This window comes from Leiobunum rupestre, chromosome 2 (genome assembly GCF_980474605.1).
Source record: "Leiobunum rupestre chromosome 2, qqLeiRupe1.1.hap1, whole genome shotgun sequence".
NCBI classification, from domain to species: Eukaryota; Metazoa; Arthropoda; class Arachnida; order Opiliones; family Sclerosomatidae; genus Leiobunum; species Leiobunum rupestre.
In genome coordinates, this window is record NC_143385.1 from 83,416,604 (window position 1) to 83,439,042 (window position 22,439).

Consider the following 22,439-nt stretch of genomic DNA (forward strand, 5'->3'; position numbering starts at 1 on the left):
ATATAACAGGATGGATCGAAATTTATAATTTACAGTTAATGATAGTCTAATTTATTAAAAAGTATTATATTGTTTATGAATGTAAAACACTAATTCAAACTGCGTTGTTTCTTTTACAGGAAACCCTATTTCTGGACTTTTTTAAAATAACTTATGAAACCTACAAGGAAGACATCGCAAAGATTAGGTTAACTACCGCAAAACTTAAAATAACAATTTTAAAGTCAAATATCGATTGAATTACATAAAATGTGAAGAAAATAATTTATATATTTTACATCCGTCTAATTTATTTAAGGTTCCGGATAAGTTATTAAAAATGCGTGAAATAATCCTTTTCACTCTTCTCGATTTTCAAGATTAATCAAAGAAGGAGGAAACTTGAATTTAAATTTAATTTAATTACTTTACTGTATATATTAATGATTTGGTAGAATTTGTCCGAATCGAGGCGCATTTGTCCGAACTGTAAAAATATGGCTCAGATGGCCGAATTACGGTTTCATTTGTCCGAAAATTATTTTGTATAATTTGTTGGCAATTTAACCGTTCTATCCGTTTGTCAAATATCCGAAAGGTCATTTGTCCCAACGTGATACATTGGCTTTAGTCAAATTCGAAAGGATCACATTTAACCGAATCCGTAAAAAATAGAATCCCAAACGTGCGTTTTTTTATCTTAACATGAATAATTGTGGAACTTCAATCTAACCTAAATTCCAATGAAAACAGACACCTTACCTAACGGTTCTCGCGTTAGTTTTTGGATGACCTTGAAGACATGGTTCAAGATCATTGAAATTTTTAAACTAAAGACCCTCCATCCTGATGAGAATGTATAGCAAATATCAGTACTCTAACACGAGTATCTTTAGAGTTATCAGCTCCCGAGCCTCGCTTTCGACACGTTATCAACTTAACGACCTTCTTGTTTTTCATCTAGCATTTCTCGGCTTCCTATTGGTCAAATCCGATCAGGTCAAAGCTATTTGTACTTAAAAAGTCACGTGGAACACCTTTCTAATTGGAACCAACTTTCTTACACTTATGGTTCTCGAGTTAGTTTTTGGATGACCTTGAAGACATGGTTCAAGGTCATCGACATTTTCGCCGTAGGTTTCCCCCTACATCTTGTATACGACTTGCAAATTTCAAAATCGTACCTAAAACAGATTTTGAGATATTCGCCCTGGTTCATTTTTTAGTGGACAACCTGTATATAGCGCCATAAAAAATATTTAACGAAAAGCATTCCATTTTAAAAACCAATTAATCTAATTTTTATACAACATTATGAAAATTACACCTTTAATTTTTATAAAACGAAAAATTCGGACATGCATAAACGAAACATTATTTTAGCGATGGAAATTCGAACAAATGCTACTACTACTCGTTCAGACAAATGACACTCAAGGTCATTCAATTCGTACAAATGGAACAATTTCGGTTTTCGAGTTCTAACAAACGCGACACTATTCGGACGATTGAAATTCGGACAAATGCTACTCAGGGGCGTATTAACCATTAGGCAAAGTAGGCACGTGCCTAGGGTGCCATTTTTCTAGGGGCGCCAAAACTCTGATAAAGCCCCACGGTCCATGTACTTGGGTGCCCCTACCCAAAATAGCGCCGAAAAGGTTTGGGGAAACTAAAATATATTTATTTATTCATTAAAAACCGATACGCCCCTCCTTAGTTGACTAATGCGAAGGGGCGCCAAATTTTTCTGTGCCTAAAGGCGCCGAAAGGGTTAATCCGCCCCTGATGCTACTACCCCTATTAACGGCAATGGGGACTAAAATATACTTTTAGGACCGCATTAAATTTCAAATTTCCCGCCAGGAATAGGAGTGAAATTGGTGACATTGACTAATCTCACTTTTTGCGGAAGAGTGCACTCGGAGAGTTACAAAAATCGAGAGTGGGAAAGAGTGAAGATTTTTATGTAGTCCCACTCTCACTCTTGAGTGAGTGTCTCTAAAAATCACTAGCGATTTTGCCCATCTCAAATGAAGATGATGTTTTTTAATTATTTAAAGAATTTCCTTTGTTTTTTCTCTTGGTGTTTTAGTCATTTAAAAGCCAACTACTGTTGTTAACTTTGGACACTTCGAAAGAGTCAAAGTGTTAGATTGTTTTATTAATTACAAAAATATCAAAATGGTATTAACTATGTTTAAATGCGAGTATGAATTCTGATACAAACATGGTTTCGTCATTTTGAAGTTTCAAAATCAATTAAAGTACAAATAAAAAGTTCGGCAGTATTTCTAGTTCCGTTTGTATTAATACTGGACGAAACATCTTTCTAATAATGTTGTCAGTTCAGTACCTGAATTTCAATTTTTTTTTCGCCTGTTCTGGGTTTTTTTGATCAGGTTAAAAAGTGTAGCCTTATGACGTCATTTTACTCCAATTCTATCTTGACGAAAAAAACGAGTTGGAATAAGAAGAGAGTAGTTAAAGGTTAAAAGTTATTTATTTGCCGTAGCAGCCGTAGTTTTGTTTTATGATGGCGACCGGTGGTGAGGTCATCAATATATGACTCTTTTTCTAATTTCTTTAATAATAATAATAATAATAATCAGCTAGACTAATACCGAAGGCACCACCTTAGGTCTAAGTCAACAAGCGACTTTTAAAGTCATTAAATAGCATTTAACTTAACTTAACTTTACGGTATTAAAAGCTTGCCACATGTGAAGATGTTCAAAACCAGTCATGTTTTCGTGAAACGAAATTTAAGCAGACGAATTATCTATATAACCTAGATTACTCCCTCTACACCTCCTTTCGAGGAGGAGTAAAAAGTGTAACCTTTGAGCTCCGGAACAAGCGAACAAAATTCGGGACAGAGTAAATCTTACCCCGAGAACAGGCGAATAAAACGTTTTAGGGTAAAGAGTTTACACTTTGTCCTGGGACAGGCGAAAAAAAACCACTTATTATGGGCAGAATGTGCTACTACAAGCGAGGGGTCGGCCATTTGCCTGTTTTTTGTACGGGATTTTGGATTTTTTTTAAATCCAGGATTTTTTATTGTGGATTTGTCATAGAAAGTCTATGGGAGCAAAATTCTTGGATTTTGGATTTGTTGATTTTTTTCCAAATTTTGTACGGGATTTTTCCAAATGACCGACCCCTCGACTACAAGGTACAAAAGAAAATACTCGATTTTTACAGCTGCACAATGGTAGTCGTTCTTGCTGAGACCGTACTTTATGGTAAATTAAATGACACTTTCAACATGATTTTGAAATTGATAAATTGTTAAATGACAATGAAATATTTATTCGCGAGGCTATTTTTGCCATAATAATTGGCATGGCAACACTGTTTCTACTACAAAAGCTCTCGCTGATGATGTTTTTCCTATGTTATTAAAATATTCGTCTCCAGTTAACATAAAGCCCGCTAGGGATCAATGCGAGAGTTTCAATTACCTACTGAACTACGATTTGCCAGGCAGATTCTTTCCGTTCGCCGCTAGGTGGTTCTTTATCTTTTCCTTTTTTTCTAATAGCGTAGCAAGATTTTAATATAACAAATTTTATATTTTGAAGCTCAGTGTTTAATAGCTTAGCAACGGTATAATTTAAGCCCTGTAAATTTCTTCCAGCATAGTATAGTTTAGCATTTGTACCATTCTCGGTTATAAGAGCAGAGTTTAGTATAGCATACGGCCAATTAATTTTTAAAAATCAGTTTATCATTTTTCAATAGCTTAACATTACCGGTTTTTCCTTTTCTTTTAAGAGCAGAGCGCTTTAGGTCTGACTATAGCCGAGTATAATATAGTTTAGCATTTTATGTCATCTCTTTTTATAATAGCATACCACATTTAAGCAATCTAGGCCACACGTTTCTTATAGTAATAGCATATGTAGCATTTTAAATTAGCAAAGAATTTTAAACTAATTGTCTTTGCTTATTTTTTTCATACCAATTTTACAAAATTTATTTGATCAAATTATCTAATTCAAAATATTTGACAGTGTTTCCCTCGTTGAAATATCTTTTTTCGATATTCAGTCGAATGGAGTGGACAGAGATATACCATGGGTAAGTAAGTTAACTCAAACAAAGGTTGTTCCAATCCTGAAATTTTAAGTGTTAGCTTAATAGTAAGGAACCTCTGTAATTTATAAATTGCATACATATTTATAAATATATAATGTTTTTAAAAAAGATATACTTAGCGATGGGTGAAAGACAAAACGTTTTTGGCGAGGCTAATACGCATGGCCTAGCCTTAGGCCGATGACAACTAAAGACATTTAATGAAAGAGATGAAGTGCCTACTCTAAAGAATTCAAAAATAAAGTTAGCGAAAATACGCTTAACTTGAGAGAACTAATATTCAATATAAAGTATCAATGATATACTCCTAATCGCTTGAAAAACTAGTAATTTTCTTAGATTTCGATATCCTTATATTCAGTGTTGGATTTACGTATGTGCTAAGTGTGCTGCAGCACAGAGCCTCATGGTTTGAAGGGGCCTCGCTGGGGCTAGGTTTCTACTTACCTCCGAATAGAGCCTTGCCGCTTAGAAAATGTTTTTAGTAATTTGCACAATTTTCCCGGGACTGTATGATTTTCCTCTCTCCTCCTTGGTGAAGTTAGTTCATAGACTGGCTCGTAGTTATTGGTCTTCGTTGTACCGGCCACACAATTTATATCGTCACTAAGGGAAGAACTGCTTTCCCGGATTTTCCCTTGGAATGAAGAGTAGCACTATCAAAATTCAGTTCCTCGTAAATGACACTTTTAATTTGTTTTAAAATATCATAATGTAAAATTGCATTTGAACAATACAAATAAAGCGTGCTAATTTTGGTTTTGTTTCCCCAATTAGAAATATACATATTTATATATAATTTGAATTTTTTCGCTAAGCGGGATTTGGGAGTCATGGTTGATTCGGGGTTAAAGTTTTCCAGTCATGTTCATAAAGTCACTAAGAAAATTCGCTGCACCACTGGTATTATCCGTCGTAATCTCCCCTTTCGTTCTCCTAAATAAATTCAAACCCTATATATTTCCGTTCTTCTCCCGCACATTGATTTCTGTTCTCCGGTTTGGAAACCTCATCTTTAAACCGATATTCTGGCTCTTCAGAAGGCTCAAAATTCCTTTTCGAAACTTCCATATCAACTATCAAAACTCTCAGCCTCTACAAGTCTAAAAAGCTTCATACTGATCCGGTTCACATTCGTCATAGCCTTAATAACCTTTGTCTACTTCATGAATTATTTTAGAAAAATTTACCACTCAATTTCGATGAATTCTTTTTGGTAACACTTCCTAAACCCATGGCTATTCGCTAAATTAAATAAACCGCGTGTTCTCACCTCCCACCGTCTCAACTGTTGTGCACCTCTGACTTTATCACTGACTGGATTTCTTAACCACCGGATCTAGTCACAGTATCTAATATAAATGCCTTAATAATCAGCTAGGCTAATACCCAAGGCACCACCTTAGGCCTAAGTCATCAAGCGACTTTTGAAGCCTTTAATTCAGGTGGCCGGGTTACAATGCGTAGGAGGGTGGTAGCAAGCCCTGCATAATAATAATAATAATCAGCTAGGCTAATACCCAAGGCACCACCTTAGGCCTAAGTCATCAAGCGACTTTTGATGCCTTTAATTCAGGTGGCCGGGTTACAATGCGTAGGAGGGTGGTAGCAAGCCCTGCATAATAATAATAATAATCAGCTAGGCTAATACCCAAGGCACCACCTTAGGCCTAAGTCATCAAGCGACTTTTGAAGCCTTTAATTCAGGTGGCCGGGTTGATTTTGGAGAAAAATGGTTTATCGGCGTTTGTACCATGTTGTGGTTATTCTCTTAATTTAGTCGGGAAGGAAGCTGCTAACTCTTGCGCGTCGGCTGTTCAATTCTTTGATTTCGTTCAGAGTTTACATTCATTTTTCATGCAAGTACAGAACGATACCTAATTCTAACTGAAAAATTATCGGAGAAAGTCAGAAAACAAAACGTGCTGAAAAAGCTAAGCGATACTCGCTGGTCTTGTCGAGCTTGAAGCTACGGAAGCCATTGTCGACGGTTATTCCAAAATCAAAGAAGCTCTAATCAGCATATCTTCTGATAAGGAGCAAAAAGGCATCGTGAGAAACGAAGCAAGATGATGTAGGACCCGAAACTGATTCTTGAATCTGCAATGCATTGAAATCATTAAAATTATTTAATGAATCCAAAAGAGACGAGTTCGATAAATACGAAGAAAACACTTTATAGCTTTGGTATCAAATAAGCAGTTTCAGGGGAATCAGTTGTTTATTATTTGAACACTTACATTACAGCTACGCAATATCATATATGTTACAAAAATGTAGTATCGTCCACCTTCTAAATGCATCAACATATCCGTCCGTCCTTCACAAAGCGAGGTAGAATTGGAACCACTAACTACTTTTTTTTATAAACATGTTTGATACAGAGAGACTAATGAAGACTAAAATGTGTAAATTGACTTTTTAAAATTATGATTTTACCATTTTTTTTAATTGTTACTTTGATGATTTAAATAATTAAATTAAATTTAATCGTGACCGTGCGGCGTGCATATTTTTGAACAGCACCATCACCAGCCTTAAATTGTATGTGGGGTCAAGGTGGGGCCTACCCAATTTTTAACTACATATTGTTCAAGGGCAAACGGATGTTGTAAAAGTAAAACAAGTTAACATTTAAACCCATTATTTAAACTGACAATCATAATATGAATTACTTTTATATTTATACAAATGCAAACTCACTTGAATAGCATTCATTTAAAGTATGATATAAAGATAGTGCTGTCTTTAAAAGTATACATAAAACAAATGTCAAAGGCTTGTTTAAATTGTGATTTACCCTTTAGTGAAGATTGTACATTTATCTCTTTAATATTCATTATTAGATTCAATAGAATTACAATCTCAACTTCAATAACCTATTGAACAAATCTACTTCTGTAGTTTTTATACTGAAAAATGTCACTTACGAGGAAGTTAGTGCAACTCTTCATTCCAAGGGAAAAACCGGGAAAGCAGTTCTTCCCTCAGTGATGATATAATTTGTGTGGCCGGTACAATGAAGACCAATAACCACGAGCCAGTCTATGAACTAACTTCACCAAGGACGGGACAGGAAAATCATACAGTCCCGGAAAAGTGTGCCAATTTCTATAAACATTGTTTAGGCAGCTAGACTACTATTTTATGCAAAACCTTTCGGCGGAGAGTAGAAACCTAGCCCCAGCGTGGTCCCTTCAAATCATGAGGCTCTGTGCTGCAGCACACTTAGCACACACGGTAATCCGACACTGGTAAGGAGCTGTTGGCTCGCGTGGCATGAAGGGCTTGCCAACACCCTTCTACGGCCACCTTAATTAATAGCTTTAAAAGTAGCTTAGTGACTTAGGCCTAGCAAAATTTAATTTAATTTCAACATCAGCGTGAAAGTCACCTACTATGAGTATTTTGTCGCTCATCTTCGGTTTAACTAAAAAATGGTAAAGGACGATCTGCTTATATTTGACCGTCACGAATTTGATTCTTACCGAGCATTCTATACAAAACACGAAATGATGACGACGATTTCAACTGGCGAAGTAACTCGGAACACAAAAACTTATTATTAATTGGTTTAATTCTTGTGCCTTATGGATTTTCATTCTTTAGATGTGGCCAGTTAAATAGACCTAACAACGGCATAAACAGCCATTTCTTTTCATTTAAAAATATTTCATAAATAGTGTAGTTTAATCTTAATATTTAAGCAGATGGTGTTTGACCATAATCCTTTGCTTGATTTCATGCGTCTTTGGCTCTACCATTTCGTTCTTCTAGCACATGATATCGTGATGTATTAGATCTTCAATATTGATTTATTCGAAAAACTACAACCATTTGTAACATTTGGGGGTTGTCATTTCCTTTAATAGTATTTAAGATAGCTCTTAACCATTTCCATGACTTACTATCTTAGTGAATAATAAGCATGATTTTGGGCTATCAGTTTAATTAAATTTGTTATGGTTTTTAGCTTACCAGTAATGAAATTCATTTTTTCAAACCACGAATTATTTTATGATTTTTCTAAAGAGATATCCTTAAAAGGGCATGGCCAAGCGTTTCCAAATATCGCCTTATTTGCATATCAAAAGATCAACAAGACATTCAATATGCTTACACGTACCTTATTTTGTCTTTAAAAAATAGTTTTTGGCCTAAAAAGTTGAAACGCCAAGTATTTGGGTTTGAATTTTCGCCGCCATCTTAAGGTGTATCGCCAGCGCCAACAGCACCTTAGTGAGCGATTTGCGAACTCTCCTAACTTTTAAAATCGCGCAATTTAGGCTTAGGTCTCGAATAACTGAAACGAGCCGCGCGAGCAAAACAAATATTTCGCGTCTTCAGCAGCGCATGCTTTGGTGTTGTTTTTCGGTCTCACCGATTTCTCACCAGGTGTCGCGGCGGACGCGCGCTTTTCAATTTCCCGAAATTTCTTTATTTTATTAAACATTAACCACTTAATATTTTTTTACGCGGTTTTCGCCATAAATGTTAGTTTTTAAAGAGCTATTGGGCTATCTTACTGGTTAAAGCTTCACCGTTCCCCTTTAAAAATAAACAAAATTGTTTTAAAAAAATGCCAGGGTTGTTCAAATGTATTAAATACGCTGTAGATTGAGCACGAAGAACCGCATTAAAAGAGAAGTTTTAATTTACCTTCTTCGCAAACTCTTTTAACCCTTATTTGTTTTAGGATATTGATATGTTGTTTTATCCTTGCGAAATGTCGGCATTGGAGCCAGTTAGAACTGAGAATAATTCATTAATTTCATCAGTTATAAAAAGCTCGAATATTGTCATAATTTCGGCCAGTCCTGCTGCACAGACAACTACGACAATGGCTATTGTTAATGCCACACCTGAAGTAAGATATGTTTATTTCCAATGCTGATTTAAGGCACCGGTGAGCGAGGCAACTGTCTTGGGGCCCGAACCACAAGGGGGCCCACACCACAAACTTTTAAGAAAAGATGGTTTTAAAAACTACTAGATCCAGGATTGAGTGTGCATTTTACCATTTCTACGAGTAATTAAAGAAATGGTTTGCTCTGTTGTATAACTTAAGGGGCACACGAAGAAAAATACTTGATTTACGATATTTTTATGGAAACTTTCTTTATGTGTCGTGATCCTGTAGGTATCTAAAAAATATTGAAATATCTACAAAAATTTGCATTCAATTACTCAAATTTGTCCCTCGATATTGGGGACCTTATTTTGCCTTTAAGACGAACCAAACTTTTTAAAAGTTTGAATTTTCTACATTATTGGAATATTTGTCATGCCGAGTGTTTGTTACAAACGTTTTTTCTTTGTTGCAGTTTGTAATTTTATTCGTAACTAGTATCGTGGCTTTATCACTTCTAATGGCAATATCTCTTCAACGAAATAACAATTGGGTCCAAATAATTTGCAAAGACACCCCTGAGGTGATTTGGCGATCAGTACTAATATTGTTCTTCGAACGTAAGTTTATTTTTAATTACTTAATCATTAAAATTACATACGTAATAAGAGCGTTCTTTACTACCGGAAGAAATCTAAATTATTAAATCAGCTCGGTATCTCATTGGTTCAATAAAATATACGTATGACGCTCATGCCGGGGACGATCCCTCCCCCCCCCCCCCCCCAAATCTTGTCGGATGCAAATTAGGATCGTCCGAATATTCTCATTATCCATTATACAATTTGGGAAAATAATATTTTTTATTAAATCATTTTGAAATATATTTAATGTTTCAAATGTTAGAACTTTGACTCTTGAAAATGATCTTATAAATCAATCTTTAAATATTAAATTATTCGTCCACGATTTACAAAAACTGTCACTCTTCTATTTTTTTTTAGAAATTCGGAAATACCATCTTAAAGACTACAGCGCTGATTGAGTAGCATTTCAAAATATTTTTTTTTGTTTCGAATATTAGGCTTAGGTTTTTCATTAACTTTACAAACCAAAGGAAATTGCATACGTTAAAAATATAGAAATATTTATATTGAAATATTAGGTTAATCTTTATTTCACTCAATAAAATAGTTTATTTAAAAATTAATCCGAAAAAAAGTATATTTTAGCACCAATCGCTTTATATTCAACTAAACAATTTGTTTTGCTAGTTTCAGAATAACTTGTTTAACATATCTGTTCGAACGTCCTTTGGCACGATTTAAAGCTGGGATAAATCTATTCAAATCAGCACTTGTAGAAGGATTATTTTAAAGACTTTAAATCCTGAGACTTTGTTTAAATAAAAACAAGCCTTGTCATCGCAGTTGAGAATTTTCCTCCAAATTCAAATTAAAGGGTATTTTTTGCCATTTATAAATTAGATACTTCTATTTAAATCATTTTAAAAATTAAATAGTTTGATATTAACCCAAATTGTTTTTACCAAAGCAGTTTAAAGGAAGATTTAAGGGAGAGGGCTAAGTTGGGACCTATAAAGGATCAGATATTTTAGATATAGAGATATTTTTGGGAAGATTTAAAGGAAGATTTAAGGGAGAGGGCTAAGTTGGGACCTATAAAGGATCAGATATTTTAGATATAGAGATATTTAAAGAAAGATTTAAGGGAGAGGGCTAAGTTGGGACCTATAAAGGATCAGATATTTTAGATATAGAGATATTTAAAGGAAGATTTAAAGGAAGATTTAAGGGAGAGGGCTAATTTGGGACCTACAAAGGATCAGATATTTTAGATATAGAGATATTTTTGGGAAGAAATTAAAAAAAAAGTATATTTTCGTTTATTTCATAATTTTATTATTATTAACTGTATTCAATTAGTATGTTTTAAGAGCAAGCTGTAGAACCTTGTCAGAGTAACCTCTTGCCGAAAAACAATCGCGCATTTCGATGGCCTTGTTGTTGAAGTCATTATCTGAAGCACGCGCGGTGGAATGCCTAATGAACGGGAGCCGTAAAAAGAGAGCTAGAAATAACTACACCGAAAAACTAAAGAGGGAAAAATATTACAGAAATAGAAAATTTAACGGAACGAAAGCTTTTCGTTCAGTCCGGCTGGGAATTCCGTTCCGAATTTGAAAATCAGTCGGTTTTCTTCAGTAACTCTAATTTACCATTTAGCATTTATCGCAAACCATCGGATAGTCGCTCTTACCTCTTACCATCTTCTTGTTACCCACGGCACTCGACTAGGTTTTACGTCTTCGACGTATTTGCTCCTTCAACGACGATTTTCAACGCCAAGCCTTGGATTAACTAAACACAGGGATATACCGCTTCAGCTTCAAATTCTATTATGTAGTAGAAAAGATTGTTATAAGCCCTCTATTAGAGGAAATTGGCGAATTGAAGGAAGTCCCTATTGCGCATGCGCGAAATGCGTATCAAACTAGTAGCGCTACCGGTGGCGAAAACTGTCGGGGAGATTACATCGTCTGCTTTAGTTCAATCTAAGGACCGTGGCGGTAACATTCTACCCTATAAGATTTCGCTGTTTATAATTTGTCAAGACGTTTTAATCTACGTAAATTAACTTACAAAAAGTGTAATCTAATTGTTATTTTGCGGTTAAATAGATCGAAATTGGACTTTTTAAACGGTAATGATCAAGAAATACCTAGTTTTGATAGTCAATATCTTGTTAGCACAAAGGCTTAATTAAAATTACTCGTATAAAAATATCAAATGATGTTTCATTGGCACATTTTCCATTAATTTCCCAAAGAGAGAATCCTGAATTATCTTCACACGCCACAGAAATTAGTAATCTAACCAACATTGAAAAAATTACAAAACCTACGGGACCAATAACAGAAATAGAAATGGTTACGAGTTTGAAGGATATTTTTGAAAACCTTTCTACACCAATGAATTGGTCAATATCTTTGGCAAAAGGATGTTACAAAATGAGAAGATTACACGTAGAAAACGGAGGTATATTGTTTGGTCTTTCCATTGATGAAACTTTTGAAGCTAGGTATGAATCACTGGGGAAACCAATTACAAATGAGTATATTTTGTCAAAGTTGCCCAAATTAATTACTAGCAAAGAAAACATATTATCCTTATTTGACCAAATTAGTAAATGGAAAATGTGCATTGGTAACCCTGAAGAAAATTTTGTGAAGATGTTTAGAGATAAACTCAAAGCTCGTGGTTTTATTAGCGAGGTAACAAGTTCAGTTCATAGCCCTTTTTGCTCTCTGTTATTAGTATCTAGCCAAAGAACCCGGTGTTTCTTTTGCACAAAACAAAGAGCTTGTTTACAATCCTGCCTTATTCGTGATAAAAAAAGGATAAAATAGCGTTCAACACTTTGGAAATATGAGTAAAATTAATCTTGTTACTCGTTTAAAAGAAACCAGATATGAAACTGCGAAAATGAAAGAGAAGCTGAGGCGACTGACAAGAAAATTTACAAAAGAGATTGCAAAAAAATCAGTACTAATGTCAGATAACCACCACGAGTCGCTATTAGAAATTCTTAATGATAAAATTGACCAATTACATGAAAAAAGTAATTCCAATGATATACTTCTAAATACTGGCAACAAAGAATTCAGAACACTTTTTCTAAAAACACAATTGAACATGCTAAGGACCCCAAAAAATAGGCGACGATGGCATCCTTTAGTAATAAAGTGGTGCATGTACATGCACGGAAAATCTTCTTCACTTTATAGAATTATCAGTCAATCTGGCATGATGGCACTTCCCTCTAAAAACACCCTCGATCGACACTCGGAAAAGATTTTAACCAGACCAGGATTTAATCCAGATTCGTTCCAAAAAATGCAAAAAGATACCAAAAAATTAGACCAAACTCATCAAGAATATTTCTGTTTGCTATTGGATGAAATCAGTATAGAAATGATTTGGTATACAGATTAGAAACAGGCGATATAGTAGGCTATACTCATCTTAATTCAGTTCAAGAAGATTTGAACGAGTTGGAGACAGAAAGTTACAACGAAAAATCTGTAGCAACACATGTGCTTCAATTCATGATACGGGGAATAACTTCAGACTACAAATACCCTATTGCCTTTTTTGCAACCCATTCACTAACAGCTGAGAAGTTGGATTCATTAATATGGGAAGCCATCATGAAAATGGAAATATGCGGCATTAAGGTATTGTGTGTGGTGGGAGACGGTGCCGCAACCAATAGAAAATGCTTTGGAATGAATACCAGAGAAGAATTGTACAAATGTAAAAATCCGTATTCTGGAAATGAAGAGAGGGAGTTGTTTTTCCTTTTTGACGCTCCTCATCTTTTGAAAACCGTTCGTAACTTGCAAGTACCGCTCAATGCAGCTAAATGGTGAATTTTTAGTTTGGGACACTATACGGTTGTTGTATAACAAGGACATAGATGACAGTGGCAATCTTAAAAAGCTACATAAATTAACATCAATCCACATTAATTTGACAAATCGCATGAATGTTAAACTGGCCACACAAGTACTAAGCCAGTCTGTAGCCAATGCTCTCAGACTAGAGTTTGGAGACTCGTATCCTGAAACTGTGAGATTCATTGAGATGTTTAACCGCTGGTTTGACATTTTCAACATTGGCCAGCCATTTTCAGGATTTTACATTGCTAATCCAAACCTGGAACCTTTTCGTTCAACAGATGATTGGCGATTAACAGTAAGATAAATTTAAAATTAATTCTGATTTAGAAAAGCACAGATTTGATATTATTTCGGTATATTAGTGGCTGAACGATATGTTTCTGAAGTATTTGGACGAATGGGAGGATTACGTAGAAGGAAAAACAGGAAGGAAAGAAGATAAAAAAAAAGATGTTTCTTAGCCAAGAAACCTTGCAAGGCTTGCGACAGTCAAGTAAGTTTCCCCTCATATGATTAATTTTTTACCGAAGTGTTTTAACGAAATTTCTTTGTATTTGCAGCAAAAGCATTGCCCGAGATAATTAAGTTTCTTATTGGTAAAGGAGCTCAATTTGTACTCACGGTTCATTTGAACCAAGATCCGCTGGAACAGTTGTTTAGTAAACATCGTCAAGCCTGTGAAGCTGGTCATCAACCCAAAGCTATGTCCTATGGATCAACAATCAAAAAATTGCATCTTTAGATGAAGGAAGAATATTTCTGAAACGTCAAGGTTCAAATACTCTACATGTATCATAAATGTTAATTACAGAGAACCATGTTTAAAATTTTAATAACAATTTTATTCAAAATAGGAACCTTTAATGTTAATTATAGGAACATTTAATTTCAGTGTATCACGGTAATAAAAGTAGCTACCATTTAATTTTATTAGCTATTGGAGTTACTTAGATATTTTAGTTTATAAAATTCTTCGGCTTCTACAATTATCTTTTCTTTGGTTTTTTATTTACTTTTGAATTTGGTTTCAATTTGCTTCCTCCTATCCTTTGCTTTGGTAACGTTCCTCAATTTATTCGTGTGGCCTTTGCCATTGGTGTTTATGAAAGTTGAAATAACAATCCGCAAAACACTCTCTCCTCCATCTTGGACATCGGAAGTTTTACAAATGTCTTTCCTCAAATCCAGAAGATATTTGTCGTTTAATATTGCATCCATTGCCCTTTTTTTTCTCACTAAAGACTTTATCATTGTAAAATTGGTTGACATGCCTTGACATTATACTGAATAATTTGCGACCTTCACTGTTGAGATACTTTAAAGCTTTTCTATTTTGGGCATCTGTCCACGATCTTACTCTTTGTGGTATTACTTCGGGGTTAGTTTCCCTTAAAGCATTTCCAATTTTTTTACAGTCTATATTGCTTTTGGGTCTTAAAAGTTTGTTCAGAATGGAACCACCAACAAAGCACAGGACTTCTTCTTGTTCAATGCGCATGTTATCACTATTACTTTCAAGTCTTGAATGGGTAGTTTTCTCTTTTTCTTGGTGAATTCCACATACATACAACTGATTCATAAAAATATCTAAAGCCATTTTTTTCTCTGCCAGTGAAAGCTCATTGCTATTCTAAAATCGAATTATATTTTATTAGAAGAATGTAAAAAAATTAGTAATTTAATTATAAATATTATAACATCAATTTCTTGGAGTGCTTCTGTAATTATTTATTATGCCCTTGAATTTAAGATACAAAGTATCACTTCTACTCTTCGTAAAAAGATCTCGGAAAACAGCTTTTATTTGATAAAAAAGCTTTGAACGTATCTGGAAGCTCTCAATCCATTTTACTACTTTTTCACCCCTTCCAATAGTAGGATAACTATTGAGCTCTTCATTTTTAACAGCCGCACACCAGACATCCAAAAACATTTTGTCATATTCGCTTTCTATTCACAATTTAAGTTATTAGTAGTATTTAAGAGAAATAAGCTTAAAATTCTGAACTACCTTCAAATATGTAGGGCTTAAAATTAGTAACCTTTTGCTGTAAGTTAAATTCATTATTCCTGTAAAAAGAAAACCTTTAAAACAAGCTTATTATTATTTATAGTGATTTCCAGTGGGAAGCTCCAAGAGCACTCCGAAATCGCTCGCAAATCCGTAACTCGGGGAGAGATTTCGAAGGAGTGAGACAGAGAAAGTTTCCCAGCGAAAGACGATACCATTTTGAGAGCGCGCAAAAGCTGCCCGAGGTCAAGTTTCCCCAGTGGAGATCACCACAAAACAATGTCAAAAACCGCCCAAGATCTGTCGATCTGTAAAATATCTCGATTTGTTAGTCGAGAATGAAATCTCATCACGAGCGCTCGAAATCGCCCAATGGAAATCGCTATTAGATGTTTCATTTGAACTTACGAATTTGATGGTTCATTATCTTCTTTAATGTTCTGTTTTTCCTTCAGAATATTCGTCCTATTAATTTTACGATCTACTTTTTTCTTTTGTTGCTTTAGTTTATTTGGATTTTCCTTAGTCAATCTAGAATTTAATTGAAATGTTTAGCAAAGCAATTACTTATTTTTTAAAATACTTAGAACTTGCTATAAATAATGGATACTAACGTTTGGTCACATTTTTCTTTAGATCTGGTCTTAATCTCAATATCACCTTCGCATGTTGATCCAAGGCTTAGTGACACCCCTTTTTTTCCACCTAAATAATTTGTTAAAAAACTTCATACATATACTCTCAGACTAAAAATTTAAGTAATTAAGTTCTTACCATTGACTTGGTTGCTCATGTTGCTTTTTTCCGATGGTGTAATACCTAGCAACTCAAATGTATGATCACTAATCATTTCTAGTTTTGTTTAGCTCCATGCGTTTACCCCATTTAATCCAAGAACCCACGCAAGCACGCTCCCTTTCTCCCCCCCCCCCCCTATGATTCCTTTTAGGGGTTGATTGCACCAATAGAGGTTTGATAGCAAACGTTTCCGCGTTTTTGCTTCTGTGGGATATCCCTGTGTTTAGTTAATCCAAGGCCAAGCTTTGGAAATGCGCGATAGTTTTATGAGAAGAGGCTACAACGAGAATGTGTTAACATCGGCTCTCAATCGTGCATCGAAGACAACTATAAACAAAGCTCTCGCAAACAAAATTCGTCCTGAACCAACAAATCTTCCCGCGGTGATTCGAACTTACCATCCACAAGTTCGACAGGTCGAAAACATCCTTCGTAAGAACTTTCACCTACTACAGATCGACCAAGACACGAGGGATGTTTTCACTGAACCGCCCAGGTTCTGTTACCCTCGCGACCAGAATCTTCGGTCGATTCTCGTTTCTAGTTCGTTACCCGAAGATGATCCATGCGGCACTCATTCCGGCACCACGACATGCAATCGTCCTCGTTGCAACACATGCGCTTATGTTAGTTCCGACTTGGTGGTTACAACCCCTAAATCGAACTTTCATATTAAAGGATCCTTTTCCTGTATAACATAAAACCTCGTTTAATAATAATAAATAATAATCAGCTAGGCTAATACCCAAGGCACCACCTGAGGCCTAAGTCATCATGCGACTTTTGAAGCCCTTAATTCAGGTGGCCGGGTTACAATGCGTAGGAGGGTGGTGGCAAGCCCTGCATGCCACTCTTTGTCTTGTAAAGTTTGCGACAAAGTTTACGTCGGCGAGACTGGTCGATGCCTCGCTGATCGTTTCCGCGAACACTTACTTGATATCAGAAGCAACCGCGACAAAAATCATGTAACTAGACACTTCAACGACGTCCACACCATCTCTGCCGTTTCTATCCGCGTTCTCAAGGTTCTTAACGGTGACCGACCTTTTGGAGTTACTGAAGAAAACTGACTGATTTTCAAATTCGGAACGGAATTCCCAGCCGGACTGAACGAAAAGCTTTCGTTCCGTTAAATTTTCTATTTCTGTAATATTTTTCCCTCTTTAGTTTTTCGGTGTAGTTATTTCTAGCTCTCTTTTTACGGCTCGCGTTCATTAGGCATTCCACCGCGCGTGCTTTTAAATTTTCAAATCTTAGTCTTCTTTCAAATCTTGTACCGCCTTGAAGGCATATTTTGCCGAAGTACTGCGATTTATTTTTATTAAATTTACGGTCTTTTTTACCAGTTTTGTCGTTTAATTCTTATATATTGACCGTTGGTGGCCTCCTACTTTTGATATCAACCTAACCTAACCTAACCCAACCTGAACTAACCTACCCGAAGTGAAAACGAACCAGATTTAAATTTCCCATTCAACTGAATCCCGCCATGTTGGGCTATAAACGAAAATACTTTTCAATGCGATTCGGTCAAACGGGATTCGGTCCAATAGTATACAACCCCTAGAATCACTTTCAAAAGATCTAAGTTACATTCCTTCATTTTGTATTTTTATGCTAGAAAAATGTATAATTATAAACTTTATTTTTAACGAAATAAAGCGAACCATCAGTGAGAAGTATTTTGGGGTTATTCTGCTCCCGTGAACGAAAATGACATCATTTCCGAATTCGTTCTTATTGGCTTCAAAAAGTAAATCACTCGTGTGGCGTGCATACCTAACTTTAAATGTAGTTCTGTTACATAATTTATAAACTTATAGACGGAAATTAACTTGCATGTAAAGTTGCATACTCCTAAATCGTTAGGCCGTGCGAGTAGTGGTTTAAGTCTATCGAGTACGATTTTTTTCATCGAGTATTCGAGTCGGGTAACATTGAAATTGAGTCGATTAATCGAGTACTTTATTCGAAACAAGTAATTCAGAAAAAAAATCGAGTAATAATTTTAATGAGTCAGTTTATCGAGTATACTTGATAATAAGCTGGTTTTATTCTAGTAATTAGGAAATTAAATTTAAAATAAGTATAACTAACTTTCAATGCTGACAAATATTCCTTTAATTTAAATGAACCACAATCTCCAGAACTTTAGTAACCTTAGAGTGACTAGTGGGATATAAAAGACCAGTATACTAGCCTTCTACCCTAATTATAGTAATTAATCGTAAAATAACCATGCAATATACACTCTTTTAAATTATTAATGTGCCTGCTTTTCGTATATTGCTTAGGAAGTTAGGACTCCTGAGTTTTAACACCGGCCGACATCCGAACTCGTGAAGTGACACTACAAACCAAAACTTAATAATATTCTTTGTATTAAAAAGCGTGATCCGTCCCAAAGTTCATTCAAAGCATTAGTTGTTTGTACGTCTTGTAGGTACCGTTTACTATCTATTGCCACCCCAAATAGTTGCCAACACCCCTCTTTGAACTTAGAGCGGCTTATTCGAGTAATCGAGTACCCGACTATGAAATATTTTGGTACTCGAAAATTAACGAGTATTTTCCAATTACTTATTCGAGGTCGAGTTCGAGTACACGACATCAAAAAATGACGAGTAATCGATGATATTCGAGTACTCGCGTAGCCCTATTAGTCGGTTAATTATACACAATTTTAATTTAATACATAACAAACCCATGATATTTATGTTATTAACACGCATCAAAAGTTAAATACTTATTACAGTGTAGTTAACGACAACTTCCCAAAAGTCAACAGGGCTAAACATAAGCTTTCCAGAACAGAAATCTAGAGTCTGCTTGTACGCTACCAATCGAGTTTTCGACGACCACAAGACAAGGCGTACGGATAGTTTTTAGCTACAAACTGAGTTTGAAATGTTTTGCCAAAATATAAACACTAAACGTACCCGTACTCCTTTACAATTTTATAATATTTCAATTTATTTTTCCGGTTTCAAGGCTCAAATGTAAACAAAGGGTTTTAAAATATACACATTTCCATCTGATTAATATGTACAGCAATTTACGAAAAGTTGAAGAAAATTGATTACAATTATTTTCAAATATTTATGAAATAATCTAAGATATACTTTATTTTCAAATTATTCCCCAAAAAAATTCTTAATTTAAAATAACTAATTCATTATAGGTCCCTACTTTGCCTCCTCCCTTAAATCTGTCTTTGAACTGCTTTTTAAAACCATTTTTGTCATAATCTCCTGGCGGGTTGAAGTCATATTTTAGTCACGAGTTCCCTATCCCTATCCCTTCGTTTCTTACCTTATAGGCTGAGTCAAGTGCCCTTAATTGCCTGACAGTTATTTTTTACATGTTGCCTTAAATTAAGATAAATATTTCACTTTTAAAACCTTTTAAAAACGTTTTTAATATTTTTTCACTAATGTACTTCATTAAGGCTAATTTAACTTTGGACTAAATCGGGGAAAGGAAAAACTTCATCATTTTGTGTTTCGAGGGCGTTGAAAAACTTCAGTATTGGAGAACCAATGGGATACTGAACTGACTTATTTTTTGAAACAAGGGGGATTAAATGCAAAGTGAAAAATCTTCCACTCAATCGTTTCAATGTTTTTACTGTGTAAATTAAATATATTTTAATTTATTTTAAATTAATATATACATATACACTTTGAATTTTTCGCATATTTTGTTAAGCATTTAAAACCTTAATATATTTAAAAATCCTTAGCAAACGTAATTGTTTTAAAATTTATTCATACAGCGTACGCATCAATCCACGACTTTTTAGGTTGGAGAATTCCGGCAATGACTTGGCTTCTATCCGCTCTATTTATAATCATCGCCTTTACCAGCGATATGAAATCAGAATTTTCTACTATGAAATATTTAGCTATTGATACGGCTGAAGATATACTTTAATCTAATTTCAAAAATATTTTCATCGTGAAAAACCTTTCTGAAGAAAATTTTATACAAATAAAGGTAAATTTTGGTATATTTATTATATGAATGACATTATCTCTTAGAAGAATATTTTTCTATATTTGGACGATTTATGATCCAGTGTGCTGTCACTGACGCAGCACGTATTTTTGTCCACTATTGCACTAAGCAATTACGTGCAACATTGGATCCAATTTTGATAAATTATTGCACAATTGTTTGTGTATATATGGGAGGTTTTGGTTGCCTAAGGAAATTGAAGCGATTAGTCACAGCTGTCTAAATTGGCAGTATTAAGGGAGGTTTCGTGCAATAACGGATAAATATGCAAATTGTTGGTATATTTGGTTTTAAGTGCAATTTCAAGAAAGATTTTTGCTTTAACGAACTAATTTCATTTCGTAAAGTGCGCTTTTACGAGTAATTATAAATCATAGAATTATGAAATAACTTAATTAGGGGGTAAGTCTTTAAAAGTTAACCTCGATGGGGAATCAATATACAAATTATCGAAGGCAAAGATGGTTGCGTTGTTGATTAAGAAATTAAAAACGACTTCGTTACATTTGCATATTTAATATAAGATAAAAAAATGTATCTTATATTAAATATTCAAATGTAACGAAGTCGTTTTTAATTTGATAATATACAAATTATCGTTAATAACATTAAATTTAGCCTGATAAGGCTAACTTCGAAAGCTCCTAAAAATCCATTTTCAAATAAGACTTTTCACACTTTTTGACTCATATCTTTTGATCCAAAGACGTTATAATGCTGTTTTAGGGCTCTATCGATAGAGACACTTTACACTTAACATCCATGTCTAATTACAACCAAGTAAATTTAATTCCAAATGCAATAATTATTTGTGCCATGATTCCCAGTGACCCACTTCGAAGTTTTATAAGTAACTTTAAACACAATTGATAGCTTTTGATATAAAAGATAAAAATTCAAAAAATTATAAAAAGCTTCTAATCATAACTTACTTTCAAAACAAAACGAATCTTCTTCAAACATTAATTTAAATATATAATAGTCAAAATATAGAAAAATTAAATTTAATAATTTTCTGGTCAATACACAATATTAAATAAAATAAACTCAGCGGTGTAGGAACCAGGGGTGGTGGGTGGCAAGGGCAATGCCCCTTCCAAAACTATCTTATATAATTGCCCATCCAAATTTTATGCTATGTTAAAAAAAATTAAAAAAGTAGGAACGGCTTAGAGCAAATATTCAACAAAAGTTCTTAATTTTCTTAAGAAATGTTGGTTGTTTATCAAAATGAATTTAAAACTGACTAAAATATCTTATATTTTATTTTTATATTTTTATTTTTATTTTTTTATTTTATAATTAAATCAAACTATAAAACTTCCAAACTAAACTGCTTTGCCCCTCTTAACTTCTCAAACATTTCTTTGAAACTAGGGTTCCAACTGATCTAATTCTAGCGAAATTCAAATAAGTTTTAAATAGATTTGACATCCTAAGTGAAAATTAATTAAAGAGACTAAATATGTTTGAAGCAGTCCTTCCGATACTGTACGGTCTAACAAGTAAAAAAATATAAAACATTTAAACCAAACGGGTCGCGCATAAAGGATTTTACACACGACTTAGCAGGTAGTGGGTACCTCGCGAAAAACTATGATACTTAATAACAGACGGTACTAAATCCTTTATAAAATTCTTTAAACGTTTAATTAAAAAACAATGACAAGCCAAAATATTTTTATAAGGGCCTTACTAAAAAATTCCAAAATATATTTCTAAATCCGATTTTAAATTAGTATAATGTGCCATACCCAAACACGTCTTTCAAAGTAAAGATTATAGAATGGAACAACATCCAACTATTATTTTAAATCAAAATATATATTAAAGAACCAAATAAATTTTAAAACATTCTGCCTTTGAAAATGCCCGAAACATATAAAGCGTCATCTAAGAGTCTTTCGTAAAACGAAAAACCCATTTATTTATTTTCCCTTTACAATTAGGTAGAACTTTCATTTTTATTAACTTTTTATCTTTACAAAGTTTTTTACTAATCAGCCGATGCTGCTACTAATTTCAAATTAGAACGTATTTCAAAAATTAATTAAAAAGATGTAATAACAAATTACGAAGCTTCCTGATAATGTAAATGTAAATCCACTAACGAAACTTATTAAATTTATTAAGAACCCATTGGATTTACAGACCTTTTTAAAGTACCGCCAAAGGTTTTTTAAAATAAGTTTTAATCT